Raw genomic sequence first — 23,652 nt, forward strand, 5'->3', positions numbered from 1 at the left:
TAATTTTTCTTTCATCTTTCCCTTATGGTGCTTTCTCTATAGCGACAAGTTAAATTTCTATCTCCTATACTTTTAAAAATTAACTAATTTTTTTTTTACCTAATTACTTTATGTTAATTGGCTTTATGGTTGTTTGGGCTAGTTTCGGCTCCAGATGGTCAGTTTGATATGAAATCTTCTGGGCGTAAGCCAGATGCTTTGTTTAAGCTACGTTTTGTTTTACCCAAGCACACTTTCCAGTGTGCTGACCTTGTTACCAGTCGTCTCCTCTTGTGGTTTTGGTAGCTTGAATAGATTGCCTTTGGGTTTTGTCCCTTGAGGAGGGCGACGGGCAGTGTGTCGTGCTTCGTGGCCCAATTCAACTGACCTCTCTATTCTCAATTGGTTCTTAATTTCATAAGGACTTTCACGGAAATATGTTCTAATGTAGAAAATGTCACCCATTTCTTCCCACCTCATAGGTTACACCTTGACCTAACTTTTTACTCTTTGATTCCTCACGTTTCAGTTAATATTAAAAACAAAAACCTGCTTAGTAACTTGAGTCTTCACTTGTGTAGTTTTAAACTGAGACCAGAATAAACATGTACGTTGACAAATATTTGCTGCCCAAGCCACTGTAATGTTTCAATACTTCAGGGGTGGTGAGAAAAAATACAAGCACATGGTCCTATGGTTAAATATGAGCTTTAGGGATTTTGAAAGGAATATGTGATGTTACCTCCTCCTGTCTCTGATGAGGAGATATAAATGGAACTGTTTCTTGCTTCAGATGTGTGAGAGATTTACTGAGATAACTTTCCATACCGGAATTATTCATGGACTAACAGTGGGAAGTAGGTTTCACATTAGGAAGCTAAGTACTGCCTATAAAGTGTAAGAACACATATTTTAGAGTGAAGATATTCTCTGAAAAAGTGAATGTAAAAATGACATTATGGGATTCCATATTTATTCCTTCTCAATGGGTTTTAAATAAAATTTTATGATATATCAAGACAGATAGTTTTGTAACTGCTGGTACGGCAAAGCTAACCGTTTTCTTTCTGCCACATTTCTCACTGGCAGGAACAAAATTCTATAATCACTATGTAGATGACAATTTTTAGAGGATGTTGAAAGATAAGTAATGCATTAGCTTCCTGTCTTACAACTAAATTCATAAAATTGTTTCAGTAGGTAATTACCTGTCTTCTAAAAGACAACAAAAATTATTGTGGTTAAAGTATTTGTAGTGCTGTACATTTTTCTTATTACTTTTTTCTTATTTTAAGGATTTTTATTATACATTTCTGCTTCTCTGTTTGGATAACTGACTTATTATAATCAAAGAATATAAGTATATTCGTAAGCATATGGAATACATCAATTATTCCATTATTAAATTATGAACTTTAATTGGATTTGAATATATTAGTGGTAATGTCTTTCACAAACTAGTCATACCTTGGTGATTCTTAAACTACTTGAAATGCCTTTTTATTTTTTAGGTTTACTTATTTTGAGAGAGAATGTGTGCGTGAGCAGGGGAGGGGCAGAGAGAGAGAGAGAGAGAGGGAGGGAGAGAATCCCAAGCAGGCTCCATGCTGTCAGCACAGAGCCCAAGGTTGGGCTTGAACCCATGAAACCATGACATCTTGACCTGAGCCAAAACCAAGAGTTGGATGCTTAACTGACTGAGCCACCCAGGTGTCCCTGAAATACAGTAGTATTTGATTTGCGGACATAATTCATTGTGGAAACATGCTTGTAATTCAAAGCACTCTATATCAAGGCGAATTTCAAGAACCATTGGCTCAGTTGTGATCATGTGACATTGGGCATCACATACTGTTCATATTACAAGACATTGCTCGTTTATCAAGTTAACATTTATTAGAAATGTTTGCTTGTCTTGCGGAACACTCACAGAGCAGGTTACTCACAATCCCAGCCAGGTTTTACTGTACGTTTTTTTAGAAACGGATTACAGCACCTTTTATTGCATTATTTTCTGAATGCTATTCTAGCTTACTTATTAACTCATTCCTGCATAATGTTTCAGCTAACAGAAAACAAAAACAAAACCCCTTTGTGTGTTTTTTTATGGAATTTAATATTTAACTCATAACAATGGCCTCAAAAGTAGTTTCGTCAAGAAAAATGGACTGCCTAATATTTACCTGAAATGTATAGAATCAAAATCAATAAGTTTTCTTCTGCCTTTAATGAAAATATCCAGTCTAGTCCTTCTGCCCCAGGGACTCCGACATGACTGCCTGGCTTGCCATCCATGCACTAAACTTCTGCTAATGTGTGTAATAGCTCTTCTGTTTAGATAATCCCTTAAGGCAATACAATGTAGACGGTCTCATCTGTATGGATCAGTTGTTTCTCAGGGAAAAAGAAAAAAACCTCACCCGTAAGAATATCTTACATTAATTTTAGCCAAAATAATCACATTATGTTAAGAAAGGATAAAGCCACATTTTGAATTTTGAAAATAAAATTTAAGATTATTCTTTCAGCTGAAAATGGTAGGTGGGACACTTGTGGCTTGGAGAAAAGTACTTTGCATTTATTACCTAAACATGAATTAGCAGTGAAATATTTAGAAATTCTCTTTATCTTTATATTAACCACCTATAAAACAAATGGCATATTGGATAGGATCAATCCTCCAAGATCAAACCTATATTTTAAATAATTTTAAACAATTCTGGATGCTAATTCTCCTTCTAAAATTTAATTCCTTATCATTGATCATGACTTTGAATTTACTGACATAGTATGCACCTCTTTTTAACTTAAGCATTAGCTCACCCATGCAGTTATAAGGATAAGTATCACAGATCGAAATCATAATGTGTTAGGGTTAGTTAGTCTTGCAGAAGAGACTCCAAAAGACTTCAAGGCTGTAGAAATGGACCCTACAGATGTATGTTTGTTGCGCCCAAATGCATGTGGATGATCCATAGGAAAACCAAATAATAAGGAGGCACCTGAAATGAAATGTGATACATTATCGTGGCATCAGGTTGTGAATCTGTCACATCACGTATGTGAATATGACAGCTCATTTAACCAGTGGATTATCAGAGAGCATTCAACAGAAGGGCAAATCAGGAAGAGTGTTGCGTCTGCTGGCTGTGGAGCGGTGAGTACGTGTGTCTCGGGAGGTGCTGTGAGAGAAGGAAATGGGAGAAGGCAGGCGAGGTCACCTCCGCGTGTGTGTACATGACTAGCAGGTGCACAGAGGTTCAGAATACCAGGGGCTGGTGGGAAGCATCAGGCCGCGTGCAGATGAGGCGGACGGCATCCCGTGAGGACAGAGCTCTCGTGTGGTCGTGGAATTGTGTCCCTGAAAGAGGTGACGGTGGACGAGTTCACGGCTGATCTAGAGGAAGGTTGTGAGCTGTTTCACTGCTCTGTTTGAACATGGGTGAATATACCAAAATTTCAGAGTCTGCAGTGAGAACCCGTAAATATCAGAACAGTTGATCAAGCGAGGTGACCTACATGTGGGAGGGTTTGGGCTTGTAACAGACTCTCAGTGGTTTATACGACTGCAGGCAAGAGTAGCAGGCTGTGTTTGCTCACAGAACTCATACTATGTGTGGCCTCAGGAAACAGGCCCTGGGGAGAGAGAAAACTCCAGCTGTAATGCCTGTGTCAGATGTCCTAGGGGCTCCCTCCCGTGGACCCCGGGACATCAAGGTGAACCACCCGGGCTTCCGCACTTTGCAGCCTCCCTGGATCTGACTTTCTTGGTAGTCTCTGCTCCACTCAGAGGCACCTGCCCACGGCTGGCCTTCCCAGCATGTTAGTGTGTATCTAGCACTGAGATCTCACTGGGCAGAAAAACTCAGCCGTCACCTACAACCTCAACATTTTCACCGAAGATCTGTCCTACGTGCTTGACTTCATGGGGCTTGAATTTTCCTTTTCCTCTTCCTCAGAGAACGGAAGTTCTTTTAGCTGAAGAGCTTTGGAGGCCTTGGGCCCTCACCCTGGTATGTTCTCAGTATGATAAAATATACAAATAGATGTAGATGTGACTTCTGAATTTATTTTTTACCTTCTTATATATAATATTGTGTTGTTAATATAAATCCTGACTCATTTCTCCAGAAACAACTTATTTTTGTCAGACGTGTAGAAGAATAATTTATATTTCCTCCTCTACAAGTCACACAAATGGAATAATTATAGTGTACAGTCTTTTTTATTTGATTTTCTTCACTCTGTATTATCCATTTTAAGCTTTATCCATGTCCCTACGTAGATCAGTATGTTGTCCCTTTATGCCTCTGAACTGGGTAGTGTGGGTAGTCTGCAATTTATCAGTTGATGCATTTTGAGTTATTTACAGTTTTTAAACTATTTTGGAACGTCCCACTATGAATATTTGCACACAAGTCTTTTTGTGGATATATGTTGTCATTTCTTTTGGGTAAATATTTCCTAATGGAATTTCTGGGTCATGTGGCAAGTCTGTGTTCAAAATTTCGGGAAACTGTCCAAGGGTTTGTGAGAGTAGTTATACCATTTTGCATTCTTACTAGCAATGTGTGAGTGTGAGTTAAAGTTGTTCTGTTTCCTTGCTGACACTTGATAATGTCAGTCTCTTTCACTTTAGCCATTCTGGTGTTGTGTGTTTCGTGATTTCTTATTGCATGCAGTTCCATTTTTCCATGGAACTTTTTTTCCTTGTTCCAGTTTTTCCTTGTCCACTCATACATCTTCTTTGCGAAGTATCATTTTAAATATCTTCCCATTATTTAAGTTTGATATTTTATTTTTCTTGAAATGTAAGAGATTTTTAAAATATGTATTTTACATATTGAACTCCATTGTCTCATAATAGGTTTTATGGGTATTTTTTTTCATGTCGATGAAATACATTTTAGCAGCTTTTCTTTTATGAATTACTATTTTTTCTCTTGAGGAAGTCTTTGCCTTATGCAGTGTTACTGTTTTTCCCCCTATTTCAATAGATTTAATGCCTACATTTAGTTTTGTAATCTACTGTATGTGTGTTCAGTGTGGTGTGAAGTGAAGGTAAAAGTTTATTCTGTTTCCGAACAGACATCCAGTTACACCAGTACCATGTATCGAAAATAGTATCTTTATCCCATTGATTTATCTAGACCCCTTGTCAAAAGTCAGTTGACTGTGTAAGTGAAGGTCTATGTCTTGACTCTATTCTATTGAACTATAGGTCTGTCCCCAGGGAAACCAGGCGTATTTTGGTTACCACAGCTTTAGAGTAAATCTTAAGATCAGGTAGTGTAAGTACACTAAACTTTTTCTTTATAAGATGGTTCTGGCTATTCTAGTTGATTTGCTGTTCCTTTTAAATTTTAGAATCAATTTGTCATTTTGTTCATAAAGACCCGCTATGATTTTTACTGGGAATGCATTGAATCTATAGATCAATCTTAATAGCATTGCCACCTTAATAAATTAATAAATGCAAAATCAGTGTGTCCAACTGTTATAGGCATGTTTTGGCAGGTAGCTGTCCAGAAGAGTCTTATGTAGTCATTACTAAGAGTGGAAGTCATTATCCATATTATTTTAAAGATAGATATTTTTTTTTTGAGTTTTATATGTTTACTGTACATTTGAGTTTTTTGCTTTACTATATGTTTGGGAAAGTACAAACGAAGAGCAAGTGGGAAGTCATCCTAACATACAGCCAGGCGTCATTTTCTCATGTTGTCGAGTTAACCTTTACGCTTTCCTTCTCTTAGTTGTAACATCCAAATGATACCTGAACTCACGAGTTTATCCATAAACAATGATCTAAATTTATTCTCATGCACGAATTACGTGGACTCCAAACCCCAGTTTGACTAATGGAGGACATTTGTGCCTCCACTTGATTCTCTCTCTCTCTTATCTATTTCCGGGAATCAACAAGGAGATTCTTACTCCTACAGTGAGTAGTACCCATCCATCCAGGAAGAGTCATCACGTAGTGCGTTCAGTATTCTCCCTCCCCTGTTGAGGCTTGCACTTCATGCATCCATTCAGCCTACTTTGTATGAAGCATGGTTCTAGGCCCCTGGGTGGAGCATCAGCACAGTAAGTACGGCCCCTGCCCTCGTAGATACTGAACTCCAGTCAATGTTGGAGGCAGAAGGAGCCATTCTAAGAATCTGAATGATGATAGGCTGACGTCATCTCTTGTGAAATCATAGGTGTCAGTGCCAAGCATTTTGTTTCCACCATGCTCCCCACACCTGTGATCCACAGCGTTGATGAGGTTTGGAGTGGTGTGGAGAGAATGACCTTTTTCCTTCCGCCAGGCTGCACCGTCTGAGCCCTGAAGCAGACCTGCCCACGATCAGAGTCTGGTCTCTTCTGAACGGTCTTTGACTGGATTCTTGAATCCTTGTCTTTCGTCTCATACTTTTTCTCTGCACATGTTGAGGTTGCATTTGGGCCTCATTCATTTGAACTTGGTTTTTCAAACCCATCCGAGGAGCCGTGTTAAAAGAGAAGCTACACCATCTGTTCAGGGCTCCACTTCTGCTCCCGTCCCCTGCTGCAGCCGCATGGTTTTCTCCTCCCTAGAGTGGGAGACAACCGTGTCCAGCAATGAGTGACAACTTTATTGTAATGTTTGGATCTGTGGGGAAACGGGAAGAGTGTCTAGTTCTCTATCACCCAGTGATACGGGTTCTCTATCACCCAGTGGAAGATATACGGGTATACATACATAATTTGTTGTTTCATATTTAACTGCATTAAAATGTAACATAACTTGGCAATTTACATGCTTTTTTGTTGAATAAGGATTGCATTATAGAGCCAAAAATATCATGAAAGTCGGGAACATAGGGTTGAATTTGTTGCCCTCAGTTTGTAAGGGCAAGGGGAGGTGGTTAGACAGCTCAGTAACTGAGGAAATCACAATAAGGGGGCACTTTGTAGAACATTTGTTGCCTTGAGTAAGTAGAGTTGCAATTCTCTCTAATTATACTTGAAAGGCAAGATAGCTTAGAAGGAAATCATAAGGTGCTTAACATTGCGATAGGCAAAGCATTAAGCAGATCGAAGAAGGTTGGATTGATTTTCTTCATGTTTGAGCTTTTTTTGGACGAAATAACACGTCAGTCAACCTGAAATTTCTTTTTCTATAAGTCTCTTCATTGCCCTTTTGGAACTAGGATTTTCCAAGTATGTCATGATGAGAATGCAGCTCTTGTCATGGCTACATTAGATTTTCTATGCAGGGTCAAGTTTTTCATTCTCCCATTTCATTGTAACCTTTTTAAGTCATGAGGCGATATTCAGGCAGCATAATCGACTTTTCCCAAGCACCACCTTTTCGGAAGACCCTGAACCACTCGGGTTTTGGGAGTGGCTGTGTGATGGAGTGAGAGACCACATAATGGGAATGACTCATGTGACTGGTGTGTGTCCCCTGCTTCACCTGCTTCTGTTCATGGTTTGTCCGTGACTAGAATGAGCTCCGATGCTCCATCCTCCTAGGCAATGACTGAAGGTTGAAAGTATTATTTAGGTCACGGGACACTTAAAAGATTAGGAAATTCATCCCTCTGCAGTTTTCCTAGAAACACAATCCACACCCTGGCATGTCCATGGCAGTCAAATTCATTCCGTAATTGTTGCCGTGTACATTAATTTGGCCCCTACGATTTTGCACTGGGTAGGAAGCAGTGAACTAAACAACATTCCTGTCTCCATGGAGCCTATTGTAATGGGGTCTTAAAAGCAACAAGCACTTGGATGTATAAACTGTGAGATGCATTGGGTCCTGAGACAGTGCACCTGAGATGGTTCGTGTTTAGCTGGGAGCTGACTCCTGCTGATTGTCGGTCAGTCATCCCTGTTCAGTTCTCCGTTATGGGTTGGGCTGGCCAAATTTCTGACCTGCTAAGGGTGGGGAAGGGGTGGGGCAAGTTAGAAAGTTATTGCCTGGTGATTGGGGCTTCCTTATTTCAGAATAGTTTTAATAGTATGGACCAGATCTAAAAATGTTTTTGACAATAGTGTAACCTTACAATAATGTGATCCCTTAATGATTTAGAATCTTATTATTATTAAAAAGTCTTACTAAATAATGCCAGCTGGAGGTGAGTGCTATAATGAAACAGCACATAAGAATTTAGAAAGTAACATTGGGGGTTGCTCATTTTAATAGGGTGACCACTAATGACCCCTTTGACAAAATGAATTTGAGCAGACTGCTAAACACCCAGGGAAGCAGATCATGGCTTAAGAGTATTTGGAAGGTAGGAGTGCCTGGGTGGCTCAGTTGGTTAAATGTCTGACTTTGGCTCAGGTTGTGATCTCATGGTTTATGAGTATGAGCCCCATGTCTGGCTCTGTGCTGACAGCTTAGAACCTGGAGCCTGCTCGGATTCTGTGTCTCCCTCTCTCTCTGCCCTCCCCCTCTCACACTCTATTTCTCTCTCTCTCTCTCTCTCTCAAAAATAAACAAACATTAAAAAAAAAGAATAGTATCAAGGCTTTCAAAAATGTAAACTATCATTTTATCTTTCAGCATCTGTTAGGAGGATAATTTTAAGTATTTATTAATTGTGGCCAATAATATGATTCACAATATTAAACTATGTGATTAATACACTTAAAATAAAAAAAAATTCTGTCTTTTAAAAAATCCTTTTGGGGCTTTTGTCCCTGACTTGAGCCTATCAACCAAAGTTTAGAGGCAGCAAAATGAAAGAGTCAACATTTCCTAGCCTATTTGAAAGGATGACACTCTATTATGGTTATTTTTTTAAAAATATTTAACATTGCTTTAAATTATATGATGAAACATTGTGATTTAAATTAAGTGAGTTGCAATAACATATTTCTATAATTTTATGGTAAATTAGATTATGTCAAATATCCAAGGCCAGGGATAAGGCTAGATCCCTGTCTCTGAATATCCCTATTAGCTGACTTAGGAGAAAATTTAATATGGTGATAGTCTGACAAATACACATACTTTAGAAAATTGCTAAATAAACTGCTTATTTTTCTCTCTGAAGCCAGTTGTAGTGCTTAGTGTTTCAAAAAATCTGGATTTGGTTTTATGATGGTGTTATTATTGTTATTATTATGATGCTACTCTCTGCTCTGAATGTCATTAGTCTTCCAGCCAATGTAGGGTAGACTTCTGTGGTAAGATCTCCTCCCTCTGAGACATTGTCCATTTCTCTTTGTCTTGATGTTCCTAATACTTTCTATACCTTTTACGGTTTTTATTTATTTGTATCCAGTGTCGAAATTAATATACACAAAGATTTACATCTTAACTTGAGCTTTGTTAACATTGAAAATAGGGTTAACTCACGTTGGGGCACCTGGGTGGCTCGGTCTGTTAAGTGTCCAGTTCTTGATTCAGCTCAGGTCATGTTCTCACGGTTCATGGGTTTGAGCCCCGCGTCAGGCTCTGTGCTGACAGCATGGAATCTGCTTGGGATTCTCTCTTCTCCTCGCTCTCTGCCCCTCCCCCACTCATGCACTTGCTCTTTTTCTCAAAATAAACATTAAAAAAAAAAGAAAATAGGTGTAATTCACCTTTTTATTCCTCAGCCCCACGTGAAGACAGTATTGTACCATGGCAGACAGTGTGGTCTGTCGTGCCAGCTAGTCTAAGGTGCACATCCTGGTTTTGCACTTAACTGACCACTGGAGAGATTGGGTTGGGAAACAACTTCCTTAAGCCTCAGTTTTTGCCATTGTTTTAACATATAATTGTCAAAAATAAACAAAATAATGTATAAATGAGCATAGAATCTTCTGTGTAATGAATAGTTAATAAATGTCAACTATTGGGGCTCCTGGGTGGCTCAGGAAGTTAAGTGTCCGATGCTCAATTTAGGCTCAGGTCATGATCTGACAGTTTGTGAGTTTGAGCCCTATATCAGGTTCTACACTGGCAGTGTGGAGCCTGCTTGGGATTCTCTCTCTCCCTCTCTCTGCCCCTCCCCAACACATGCTCTCTAAATAAATAAATACATGATAAACATTAAAAACTAATTTTAAAAAAGTCAACTATTATTGTTTGGCTTGAAAACAGTGATGGGTAAATAAATGTTTGACCACATTTATTTACCCCGGATAGGCAAAGCAGTCTTGAAAAGGAAAAACAAGACTGGACGCATCATTATTCCAGACTTCCAGTTATATTATGAAATTGTAGTGATCAAAACAGTATGGTACTGGCACAAAAGTAGACATGTAGGTCAATAGAAGGGAAACTCACCCCACCAAAAACAAAACAAAACAAAACAAAAACCCATAAATATACCCATGATTATATGGTCTATTAGTCTTCAACAAAGCAGGAAAAAATATGCAATGGGAAAAGACTGTTCAACCAAATGGTATTGGGAAAACTGGACAACAACATTCAGAAGAATGGACCACTTTCTTACTCACTACACAAAAGTAAAGTCAAAATGGATTGAGGACCTAAATGTGAGATCTGAAACCATAAAAATCCTTGAAGACAGAATAGGCAGCAACTTCTTTGATATCAGCTGTAACACCTTTCTAGATATTTCTCCTGAGGCAAGAGAAACAAAAGTAAAAATAAACTATTGGGACCAAATCAAAATAAAAAGCTTCTCCACAGCAAAGGAAACAATCAACAAAACTAAAAGGCAGCCTACTGAATGGGAGAAGATATTTGTAAATGACATATCTGGTAAAGGTTTAGTATGAAAAATACTACATAAAGAACCTCTATAACTCAACATGAGAAAAACCTACAAATAATACAGTTAAAAATGGGCAGAAGACATAAACAGACGTTTCTCCAAAGAAGACATCCTCATGGCCACCAGACACATGAAAAGATGCTCAGCATCACTCATCATCAGGAAAATACAAATCAAAACCACAATGAGATACTATCTCATGCCTGTCAGAATGGCTAAAATTAACAACTCAGGAAACGAGTGTTGGCGAGGATGCGGAGGAAGGGGAACACTCTTGCACTGTTGGGGGGAATGCAAGCTGTTGCCACCACTGTGGAAGACAGTATGGATGTTCATCAAAAAATGAAAAATAGAACTACCATATGATCCAGTAATTCCAAAACTGGGTATTTACCTGAAGAATACAAAAACACTAATTCACAGGGACGTAGGCACCCTTGTTTATTACAGCATTATTTACAGTAGACAAGTTATAGAAGCAGCCCAACTACCCATAGGTAGATACATGGAAAGAGAAGATGTAGTATACATACACAATGGAATATTACTCAGGCGTAAAAAAGAATGAAATCTTGCCATTTACAACCATGTGGATGGAGCTGGAGAGCGTAGTGCTAAGCAAATAAGTCAGAAGAAGGCAAATACCATATGATTTCACTCATATGTGGAATTTAAGGAAAAAATGAACAAAAGAAAAAAATAGCTAACTCCAAAACAGAGTCTTAACTACACAGAATACACTGATGGTTACCAGAGGGGAGCTGGGTGGAGGGATGGGCGAAATAGGTGATGGGGAATGAGGAAGGCACTTGTGATGAGCACCAGGTGATGTATGGAACTGTTAAATCACTATATTGTGCACCTGAAACTATTATTATACTGTATGTGAACAATAAAATAAAATAAGATGAGATGAGGTAAAATAAAATAAAGTAAAATAATAAATAAAATAAATAAAATAGTTTGGTAATTTACTTCAGAAAAAGCACATTAAGTTTTCCTCCCTCCTAGTGAAGGAAACAGAATAGTGGTCATGGAATTATTAATCAAACATTTTCCCATGTAATGAGAGATCTGTTTTTAGGCCCATATTGAATCAGGGTTATTTTTAGCCACAGGAATATAGTTTAGTTAGTATCTATACGAACACAAGCTCAACTTGTCCTAGGTGTAACTGTCTGTTTTAAGTTAGTCTAATCTGTAAACTGTTTTCTATGGGTGCTCATTTCAAAATCAAAAGAGACACTTTATCCCACCAGTGTCCAACGTTTCATTCAAGGCAACATTCTCATTGCTGAGATGATTGGTTTCATGCATGGTCTTTTTGTTAGAGAAGAGAGTAGCCTCTTTGGGGAATGATCTTTTGTGGTGGTGTCGTTGTTGTTTCCAAATCTACCCTAGTTATGTTGCTATCTCCTGAGACTCTGGATTTCTTCCTGTTAGGGAGTGTGTAAACAGTTCTATTAGGTCAGAATTACATTCTCTTTGATGGTCAGGAAACACGAGTTGCGACAGCTCCACCAATCTGAATTAACAGTGTCCCGTCTACATCACAGATGAGTCAGAGAACAAAAACAGCTCCCAATTAGTGAGTGTGTTCTTTATTTGCATAAATCCAGACTTACACATCTGTGTTTTAATATTTCTCTTTTCCTTGGAGCGCTTGGGTGGCTCAGTTGCTTGAACGTCCGACTTTGGCTCAGGTCATGATCTTGCAGTTCGTGGGTTCGAGGCCCACATCAGGCTCTGTGCTGACAGCTCGGGGCCTGGAGCCTGCTTCAGATTCTGTGTCTCCCTCTCTGCCCCTCCATCACTCGCACTCTCTCTTTTTCTCTCTCAAAATAACAAATAAACATTAATTTTTTTTTAAATATTTGTTTTACTTATCTAAATCAGGACATTCCACTGGGATATTATATGATTAGGTCTTTGTAATGGATAGCAGAGTACTTCTGTAAAGGAGAAGTCCTACAACAGTACATCTGACATTGAGCATTTCTCAAAATAGCATTATGCATTCTGCCCACTATTAGAACCAAGGTTTTGACACCCATTTTTTAAGAGAGGGCTGAATCAAAACTGTGATGTACAGAACTATCTTCCAAACACCATAGCAGTAAAATACATTAAATGTAAATTGAAGTTAAAAACTTTAGAAGAAGTAATAAGAAATATAATGATAATAGAAAAACTGTATAGTTCTCAACACATCTCTTTTCAGTAGAGCATAGTTAGCATGATACATTAACCTGAAAAATACGATTAATTTGAATGAAATATAAACAGATCCATAGGTTAAATTGGGTGTCCCCCAAAGCACAGACCCAATGACCGTTGGATACGGCTAGTTTATTTCAAGAGTTGTTTCAAGAAGGAGAAGGAGAGGGGAAATGAGGTGGAGAATGGAGAAAACCAGTAGAGTCATTTTAGTGAGCAGGTGACCACTGTGGTCACACGCATGACCATCTCTGACATGCAGAAATCGTGTGGTAGCCAACCTCAGGGTGTCTCGCCAGAGGACAGAGGAACTGGATATGGACCCACCAGTCTCCTTCCCTATTGGTTGTGAGTCTCCCCCCACTCCCTGCCCCCACCAGTCTCCTTCCATATTGGCTGTGAGTCTCACCCCCCCTCCCCCTACCCGCCAGTCTCCTTCCATATTGGCTGTCTCATCCCCCCACTCCCCCCACCCGCCAGTCTCCTTCCATATTGGCTGTGAGTCTCATCCCCCCCAGTCCCTCCACCCGCCAGTCTCCTTCCATATTGGTTGTGAGTCTCACCCCCCCCCCACTCCCCTCTCCCGCCAGGCTCCTTCCATATTGGATGTGAGTCTCACCTCCCGCCCCCCACCCCACCATGCTCCGGGACCTAGACTCCTCTCATTTGTAGATTGGTTTGGTCAAGCAAGAACACAGAGAAACCCTGTGATTATTGAATACGCACGCCTGCAAGTAAGAAAAACAAATCTTCAGGTAAAAAGTTCTGAATTTGAGGAGAATTATCTCTCAGAGCTGTAAGGGAACACAGTTCATTCGGGTTTCCCCTGCAGTGTTACATTCTGCCATTCAAATAATAATAATAACAATGATGGTGATGATGATGATGATGATGTTGTACCTGCTTTTCATGTGTCCACAAACTAGTTACTAAACAGTAGTAGGTAGTGGAGGGGAAAGGAATCCAGGTGGATCTAGGGAAAGCAGAAATTCCCTCGCACACTTTGGCACCTGCAGGAGTGAACCGGAGCCCTTGGAAAGCCTGGATTTCTGGGCCCCACCCACAGAAATGCTGATCCCTAGATTTGCAGCTCCAGGCTCCAGACAGTGCTCGTGATGCTGGTTATGGAGCGCATTTTGAGCATTGGTACAGATCATATTTTCTGAACATACTGCATTTTAGCAAAAAAAAGTTAACAACAAAAGTAAATGCCAAAACAAAACACAAAAGAGAATTACTTTGAAGAAAGCTAAAGATGCTTTGAAAACATCCCTTGGGTTAAAGATCCATCATTGAATCCTAGGAGAGACAATGAAATGACATGACAATCGGTACCAGTGGGATGCAGCTGAAACAACACAAAAAGCCTCGTCTTAAAAACTTACATTATTAAAAAAAGCACAGAAGAAAGAATAAAGCGGATTTAGCATTCTGCAAGAGAATCCACAAAACAAGCGTAAGAAAAATAGGGTAAACATTGAATAGAAATAAAAATGGAATATAAGAAGTAAAAATATAATAAATGTGAAGCAAAAATATAGAATTGGCAGTCAGACCTAAGAGGTTTTTCAAAAATCACATGAAATGAACAACTACTTAGGCTAGAAAAGGGTAAGATGAGAAACCACAAGCATATCGTGAACCACAGATAGGAGAATGAATGTAGGAAGAAAGAGAAATACTTCCGTGTCAGTAATAACAAGCAAACGTTTGTGCAGCATATGTGGGTTTAGGAATTCCCACCTCCTAGACTGACCTGAGGTAGAGTAGCATAGTCAAAACCAGGAAAGGCGAGGAAGGCGATCTGAGAGCTGTATCCCCTGCAAAGCAACAAACCCCAGTAGTGTTGAGAGGAGGACGTGATAATTCATATGCCCCACACACAGAAAAAGAAGAAATACCACCTCTTTCTTTTTAAAAAAGAACTGACAGTAATATGTTCCAAAGGTCATTTGCAGACATACACACACACACACACACACACACACACACACACACACACACACACTGCATTCATATCATCCATGTGCATGTGTGTTAAAGTAATCGGATTGATCCACTTAGGGAGGGAGAGGCACAGTGCATTGTTACAGTGTTTTGATATCAAGGAATGTTTTGATATTTGTTACCAAGTTTGATATCAAGGAATCTGTTGATGAATTGGAGACACTAGCAGGTCAAAGGAAGAAGAAAGCCATACTATTTACATGGCGCCTTTTCAGTCTGCCAGAAGAATCATAAAAATTTTCATGATTTTGTTAAAAAATAAATAGATGCGTATTTCCTTAACATATACATATAGATGCTATCGATATTCGCGTGGATGGGTATGAGATGTGTGTGTTTCTGCGTGTAAATTATAGATGTAGCCGTAGTCCCGGGTGTGACCCATACTTAGTAGCCTAGATGCCTATCACCATGTGATGACAGTGGGGTGGTGGGAAATGATTGGATTATGATACGTCTTGCGGTGAGTTGACAGAATGTGCCCTGTGTGGAGACATGAATGGAGGGAAAAGAGATGATTGGCCGTTGGCATGGGTTGTGGTTAAGATGCAGTTGCTTCTAGCTGACACCCTGTGGCACCCTGTGAGCAGCTGGCTGGAAGGGGTACCTCAGAAGCTCAGATCGGGACATACTCATTTACAATAGCTGGACACCTGCAAGGGGGCTGCAGTCGTCAGCTGTCCCTCAGGCTCTCAGTTTGGGGCTGGTCCAGCCTCCGCTTGGGTGTCAGCACACAGACTGTGTATTTTTAAAGCCCAGAGGCGCTCACGGTGTGAGGAAATGTGAACAACAGAAGACAAAGTGAGAGAAAAAATGGCCCACCGCGATGGAGTGTGATTGCTGGGCAGGAAAAAGAGACTATATGGGATCAGAGATCAGGGAGTTGAGAAAGTCCAAAGAGAAAGACTCTTTGTGCACATTCAATTGGGCAGGTGCAGGTGTGGATTTCACCAGAACGTGATCTCACCAGGCCATGGCAGTGATGAACAGTGGCAAAGATTTCTACATCAATATGTCTACAACAGTGCATGTCGCATGGAAGACGTTCAGTATATATTTGTTGAATTAATCGGGCAAATGAATATGTGCTTCCGTGATTTCTGCAGTCTCAAGTCCTCTGGTCCCAAAACAAAGCAAAACAGCCTACAGACTATAAAGGCAAGGGACAAGAAGATGCCTTCAGTCTCAGCTTTTACCCCAAATTTCTTCTAGTTAAAGAAAAAAAAACAGTATATTTAAAAAAAAACTTAAAAAGAAGTTATCATCCTTTTTGTATGAATACAATGGTGAATAACTTAAAATATAGTAAACAATTAAAATGTTCTTAGTTTAATAAGTTCATTGGCAACACCATTTCCATATGAGGTGACTATTTTTACAAAGTATAGCCCAATATAAATTTTTAAAAAACCTTTAAAAATATGAATATAGATATGAACTCTCTGAGTGCACTTAATCAGCCATGTTTACTGATGTGTGAGGACTAGTATAAAGTGTTCCTAGATTATATGATTCTACCAAGTTCTATAGGCTGTAGTCTCTCCATTTGAACATGTTGGTTTCTAATAAATTATGTTCAATGAGGCCCTAGTAAATTAATACTACTTTTATTCTCATTAAAATGAAATGAAAGGTGGTTAGAATATATAATCTTATCATGAAACTTTTGGGGGAAAAAAAGAGTAGAGAAATGAGACCTGGCTTATAAACTGTGAAGACCTGTTGTTAAAGTCTAGCGATCAAATAGCGTAATAATATCCTGAAGACGGTGAACAGCAGGAAGAAAGTGCACAGAGTTCTGTTCCTGTACCAAGCTATTGAATTAGTTAATAAATCAGTGGACACAAGTGACTACCTGGAGAAAATGGGAGAAGTTGGATTCACATTTGTGTTGACCCAAAATGTATTCTAGACAGATCGACAAATTAGTGTGTGTGTGTGTGTGCGTGTGTGTGTGTGTGTGTGTGTGTGTGTGTGTGTTTTAAAGATTTTATTGTTTTTAAGTAATCTCCATACCCAACGTGGGGCCTGAATTCACGACCCCAAGATCAAAAGTCACACACTCTTCCAATTGAGCCAGCCAGGCACCCCAACAAACTAATGTTTTTATTTTTATTTTTTAATTTATTTTAAGTTTATTTTTGAGACAGAGAGAGAGCATGAACGGGGGAGGGTCAGAGAGAGAGGGAGACACAGAATCAGAAACAGGATCCAGGCTCCGAGCCATCAGCCCAGAGCCCGACGCGGGGCTCGAACTCCCGGACTGCGAGATCGTGACCTGGCTGAAGTCGGACGCTTAACCGACTGCGCCACCCAGGCGCCCCTCTGTTTTGTATTTTTAACAGATTCTTTTCCTTCTCAGTTTAATTTTTTTTTTCAACGTTTTTTATTTTTATTTTTGGGACAGAGAGAGACAGAGCATGAACGGGGGAGGGGCAGAGAGAGAGGGAGACACAGAATCGGAAACAGACTCCAGGCTCTGAGCCATCAGCCCAGAGCCCGACGCGGAGCTCGAACTCACGGACCGCGAGATCGTGACCTGAGCTGAAGTCGGACGCTTAACCGACTGAGCCAGCCAGGCGCCCCAACAAACTAATGTCTTTAAAAAGTGGAAAAAATAAAACCAGGCAACATCATTAAAATACCTTAATATCATAATTAACATCATAATTTTAATATTTTATTTTGTATATCATCTTTCCTAAGCATGGCATAAATGCCAAGGTGCGTGAATAAAATTTTAAAAATTGAGCAAATGAAAATTAAAAACTTGGGAAAACGGTTATAATATGACAAAGGGCTCATATTCATAAATATATTATTCTTGCAAATTAAGCAGTAAAAAACACAACCTCAGATGTAAAAACAAATTTTGAAAACTTTTTAGTTCACAAAGCAATCTGTAGGAAGATGATACAATTCACAACAGTAATTTTTAGAGGGAAAGTTAGGATACAAGTTAAATTTTGTCAATGAGAAATAATTATATATGATGTAGCAATGTCAGTATTAAAATAGCAAAGTATATCTGTGTCGATTGTAATGGAAATGATTCTATGGTACTGGTAAGATAAGACGCACAATAAATGTATTAATCTTTTCTAAAACTTGTGACGTTTTGTGTTCATATATAAGTAAGCATATATGTATATACATGTATATTTCTAAATACTCACCTAGGAAAACATTTGGAAGATAATTATGAAGCGAATTTTTGCATATTAATTCACTAGAAGAAAAAATATATTGTGATACGTAAATGTGGCAAAATCAGGAAAATGCAAATTTTCAGCACAGGTGTTTTCAAGGTCGTTTCTTTCAAGCCACCGGTAACGTGTTTCCTTTCCTCTGGAAGTGTCCTGCACAAGCCATGCTTCTCCTGTGTTTGGATTCTAATCCTTATGTGGCTCCGTGTTATTCTTCTCTTTCATTGTTTCTTTCTCTTTAGTTCCTAAGATGACAGCTGAAAAAAATTAGATTTTCTAATTTATCTTTTTTTTCAAAAAACTCTGAAGTGTTTTGATTCACTATCACAGTCGATGAATATAAAGCTAATTTTGATAACTTAGAAGGGGAATCCAAGCACAATTCCCCAAGCATTTGAAGAATTAATTAGGCGACAGTCTGTGAAAATAGAAGATAATTAATGTTTTTTTTTTTCCTTCAAAGCTGGAGATAGTTTGGGTTAGGGTTTTTGCTTACATTGAGCAGGTAAATGGTCCTTACAGTTTGTCAGTACATCCATTGACTTTATTCTTATTTACAGCATCGCAAATGAAATCCAAATACTTTTAAAAGTGGGCGTTTTGTTATTTTGTAACTAAAAGTTGACCAAACCCTGGATAAAATCTGTAGTCGATTTTTGCAGTTAACAGGTTGTTCGTTTACATTTAGAGGTTTAATTATATTCTAGTAGGAAAATAAAATGTATTTTCATTTTAAAATTAAGATAAATTCCACAGCCTTATGTTTCACAGCGGGGAACATACCTCAAAGTAATTTTCACTTTTCAGTCCCTAGTACACAAGGCAATTTAAACGCATAGTGACCTTTTTCTGGAGGGAGGAGGAAGTTTAAGCATTGCTCAGGGATCACCTTCTAGCATAAAATTCCAATCCGAGTTTAGATTATGCTCAAAAGGAAATCGAAATATTTAAATTCCATTTCCTTCTGTCCTTCTGGTGGCCTACTGCCTTTAAAACACTCGCTAAGCACACCCACCTGGATTCTGTGTTTGGGGACTTTCTGGGGTTGATTTTAGCGGTTTTTTTTTAGGAAGCTCGTTCTCAAGACTCACATTATTTACACATAGTCTATTACTGGTAATTTCCTTGTCCTGTTTTTGAGAAACTGCTCCTTTGGTAACTGACTTCTGACAATAAACATCCACGTTTACAGTTTGAGGAAATAACTTCCTTGGTTAAGAAACTGCCATTAGGTGGATGGAAAGTGGGTCTGAAATACTCGTTTATGTTTAATTCTTAGTGACACCTGTTGTTCTTCTTCTGGGCACTCTGCCTCTGCTAACTACTGGTGGTCATGGAAAGAGGCTATATTTATTTGAAGAAGACATCCGTGAATTTAGTTTTATAGAAAATGTGAGTTTTTGTGTTTATATCTGTAAGTAGATGTTTCTAAACAATTTGCAACAATTTGTGGAAACTGTAGATTAGTGTATGCTTTCTCATAGCTTTAAAATACATTTTGAAATTCTTTTTAAGGGAAAACACAGCACATTTTTTTTTATGACAGCACATTAATTACCACTATTTCCAACTTATAAACTGTGGAAAACCCAAAGGTGGGGACACTAAGGGCTCAAAGGAACAAAATGCTTGAACACAGAGGACTACCTTGGAACTAACAGGACTTCTACAAGCCGTTTCTCTCCGTGTATGTTTGCTGGGGTAATTTTTGCTCCTTCCTGCTGTTTAGGCCGATCTTACAGCTTTGGAGCAGACACGAACCAGCCTGTATTTAGCTGCCTCGTGGAGCAGTGGTGTGAATTACCCCTTTCCACACTCACGCTGTGCTCTGTGAGCCCTCACCCCCCGTGGACCCAGGCCGTGTCCTGCTGTTCTGGGATGTCTAGTTTCCTTAATTCCCCATAACCGCTTCCCCCACTCTCACCATGCACAATGACATTTACATTTTTATTAAACTGCAAAATAACAGTAAAACCCAAAAGAGCCCCTCAGAGAAAAAAAATGCTCAATCATAACAGCATCGTAGAGACTCTTCATCCTTCTGCGTTTTCTCAGCATTAGTGTTCGGGTGTGTGTTTGTGAATGCGCACTTGCTCTGTAATTATAAAGCTATAAAGCGCATCGCTAGGCTGAGCGACGGGGTGCAGGCCCATTCCCCGCTTTCTTAAACACTTAAAAGAGCTGACTCCACTAAAAGTGAGGTGATAGAGTCACGGCAGTTCTGAGGCTCACAACGCTTCCATTCCTGTCTTACGTGAATTTCTGAATGAGCTGAAAACACACACACACACACACACACACAAGCAGTGGCTCTCACCCTTTTTTTCTGTGTATTTCCTCTGGGGAGCTCTGTGTGACTCCTTTACTCCCTGAGTGAGAAGCACACTAACACTGAACAATGCAACGTGGCTTGATCCAGCCCTCAACAGATCCAGCCTTTTCTCCACCCCAGACGGACTGGGACACACATCATCACCTGGTAAATATTGACGGGACGATGAACAGGTGTGTGGGGAAACAGGTTCCACTCACGTAAATGGGTTAGAAAAAAAGCTTAGGGCAGAAAGCCACCACCCCAGGGCAAAGCCCGAGGTGAGCCTGCCTGCCAGGCACTGTCACGGGATCACAAGTGACTCGTTCTGTTGAAGGTACTTTCCACCTGACGCCCGTGTGCTTTGACCACAAACTCCACTCGCCGCCCCCCCCCCCCGACCGTTTGCTTTCTTACACACACAAGTCGATGGTTACAGTCTGATTGTTTTCTCCACGTTCCCCACGTGGGGAGGATGTTGTTTTTTCCACGTTCCCCACGTGGCTAAGCTCTTGTTTAATCCACGTTCCCTGCGAGGCAAAGCCCGTGTTTTCTCCACGTTCCCCACATGGGGAGGATCTTGTGAGGTCAATAAATACAGAGACGCAGGGGCTGTTAGGGGGCTTGTCTCCTTGTGGGTCTCAGCCTTCCCGGCGGGGCGAGCGAGTCCTGCAGACGTGCATTGTGCCACCGGACCAGCTTCCTAGCGGTGTGACCCCACGCACTCCGGTAAGTGCAGTTTGAGGAACTTTGTTCGAGAACGGGGCTGATGCTTTTTAGTTTACGATTACCAAATCGTACTATAGGTCGTTGGCAACATTCTGTGTTTCTTGTCTTTGCCGGCTTGGCTTTTGCCACAGGGTCCTGACTCCTTTTCTCCCTTTTTTAGCTGTCTTTACTCCCTTCTGTTTTCACACGCAGACAGATGAGGTAGCAGATGCACAGACTCAGGGTTTTGCCTCAGAAGAATGCTTATTACATAAAACGGCCATGCACTTCTAGAAAAAAAAAAAAGTCCCGTATAAGTCTATTTAAGACAAGCGCTCATCGAAAGACAATACAGGTTTGTGATTCTGCAGTTATTACAGATTGAGTATGTCTTGCCCGCTTCGTGTTTGCTGGGGTTGGTGAAATTAGCAGCCTTCAAGGTTTATTAAACTCCTCGGAGCCTCAGGGGGAAAAAAAAAACAGGTGGGTTAAACCATACTTCATGCCAATGACAGAAAACTACAGGGGCAATGAAGCCGGACCTAGTGACAAGTAATGCTGGGCTCGAGACTGAATAGGTCTGCATTTAGCAGTGGGACTTTCTCAAGCACTTCTAACCTCCTGGCGATGTACATGCTTTCTTTGGGCTCATACTGGTTGGCGGTCTGAGGGGACAGTGTCAGTGATTAACTCTGATTATGGATGCCTCAAAACAACATGGAAGTACTCACAAACTTTGCCACATTTGGAAGAATTCCTAAAAACTGGCCAGTAAAAGTCTTTCTAAAAAAAAAAAAATTCTTACTCCAGCTACTCTTAAGTTGTTACTTTGTAGAATGAAATTCTCCCTTGTTGTTTGTTGTGATATGTCCTGGGAAGAATCCCAGAGGACTTGTGGCTTCATGACTGTCCATCTCCTTGAAGTAAGAGCAGAGTGTGAGTTCCTCTAGATTATGCTCATATCCTGAGGATCTGAACACTGGTGTCGCTATTAAATTCATTGCATTTGGGAGAATGCAAAACTACATAATGTAGCATCTATATAAAGCATTCTTCCAGGCTTAAAATTCAGCGAGTTTTCAATTAACACTACCACGTGTGGAACCATTCTGTATTTATGTAAAAGGCTATGTGTTTAGCCTTGTCTCCTAGATCTGGTAAAAATCTTCATGTTTTCAGACGTTAAGATGATAGCCCTGGCCGTTAATTGCTATGCCTGAGTTGTCTAAAGTTGGCAGTGGTGTGGTGATATTTCCATGGTAGGAGATCGCTTCATTAACCATAGAAACTTCACCGGAGGTGATCAAAAACTTGTAATATCGTAGCTTTTTTGGCAAGGATTAACATTTTTGTTACAGGTCTAAGTGAGAATTAAAACCTACCAAGAAATCGGTCCTAGGAATCGAAATAAGTATTTGGGTGTTTATATTAAGAATTGTAAAACCTTGGTCATTGTTTTCTCCACTGTTGTCCTACTAAGTTAATAAGTAGGGGGTGCCTGGGTGGCTCAGTTGGTTGAGTATCCTACTCCCGATTTGGGTTCAAGTCCTGATCCTAGGGTATTGTAGGATCGAGACTTTCATTGGACTCTGCTGAGTGTGGAGCCTGCTTGGGGTTCTTCCGTCTGCCTCCACCCTCTCCAAAAGTAGGTAATTGAAAGCTTCATATTTAGGGTATTTAGTCACCTACCTCTACATGCAGGTTAACTATGTGATTTTAAAATGAGCCCCAGAAGGCTGTTAAAAATCTACCTTCCGTTGCTTTCTGTGGACCTACTTGGACATACTAGGAAATCTACGGTAAAACATACTAAAAGACTTCCAAAAGAATGAAAGTCTCCGTGTCTCCTCACAACTTAAAGGATTACAAGGGATACAGCGATACTTTAAACCGTCTTGGTGCTAAAGTGGCTTTTGGCTAAACCGTAACCTTCACACCTGCAGCAGGGTTGATGCCTGAGAGTTAAACAGTGGTGAGCAGAGCTAAACAGACTCCCTGGGCTGACAAATTGAGGGAGAGCCTAAGGAGATACAGGCGGGATTTTTAACCGTAGGCTTCACAGGCACCGAACGGGTGCTCGCAGAGGGATCCCCGGAGAGCTTGAGAGCCACCTCCAGTATCCAGTCGAGTACTGATCCGTGTGTCTATCTGGGGAGATCATCGTAGCTTAGATCAAACCCAAAGGATTAGAGCTAATCGTGCCTGGTGGTCAGAGGGCTGAGGATGGTGCCTGTCTGGAACAACCACACTGGCAACCTTCCAGAAGGCTGTTGCCTCAGCAGGGAGAAATAATTGAGCCTAGATGAACCCCACATGGGTTTTACCTCCCGAATTTAAGCCTTGAAAGTATCGAAATGTTACCAAGTAACAGAAGTGCGTTTCCTAACAGCGGGCAGGAATAATTTTGAGAATGTAAACCTGCAAAAAGTCCCCCCACAAGGTAAAAATCCACCGAGACAGGCATTCAGCCTAGGACAGGCATACAAAGAGGCAGGTTAACGTGACCCTTGATGTG

Source organism: Prionailurus viverrinus, chromosome D2 (assembly GCF_022837055.1).
Source record: "Prionailurus viverrinus isolate Anna chromosome D2, UM_Priviv_1.0, whole genome shotgun sequence".
Taxonomy (NCBI): Eukaryota; Metazoa; Chordata; class Mammalia; order Carnivora; family Felidae; genus Prionailurus; species Prionailurus viverrinus.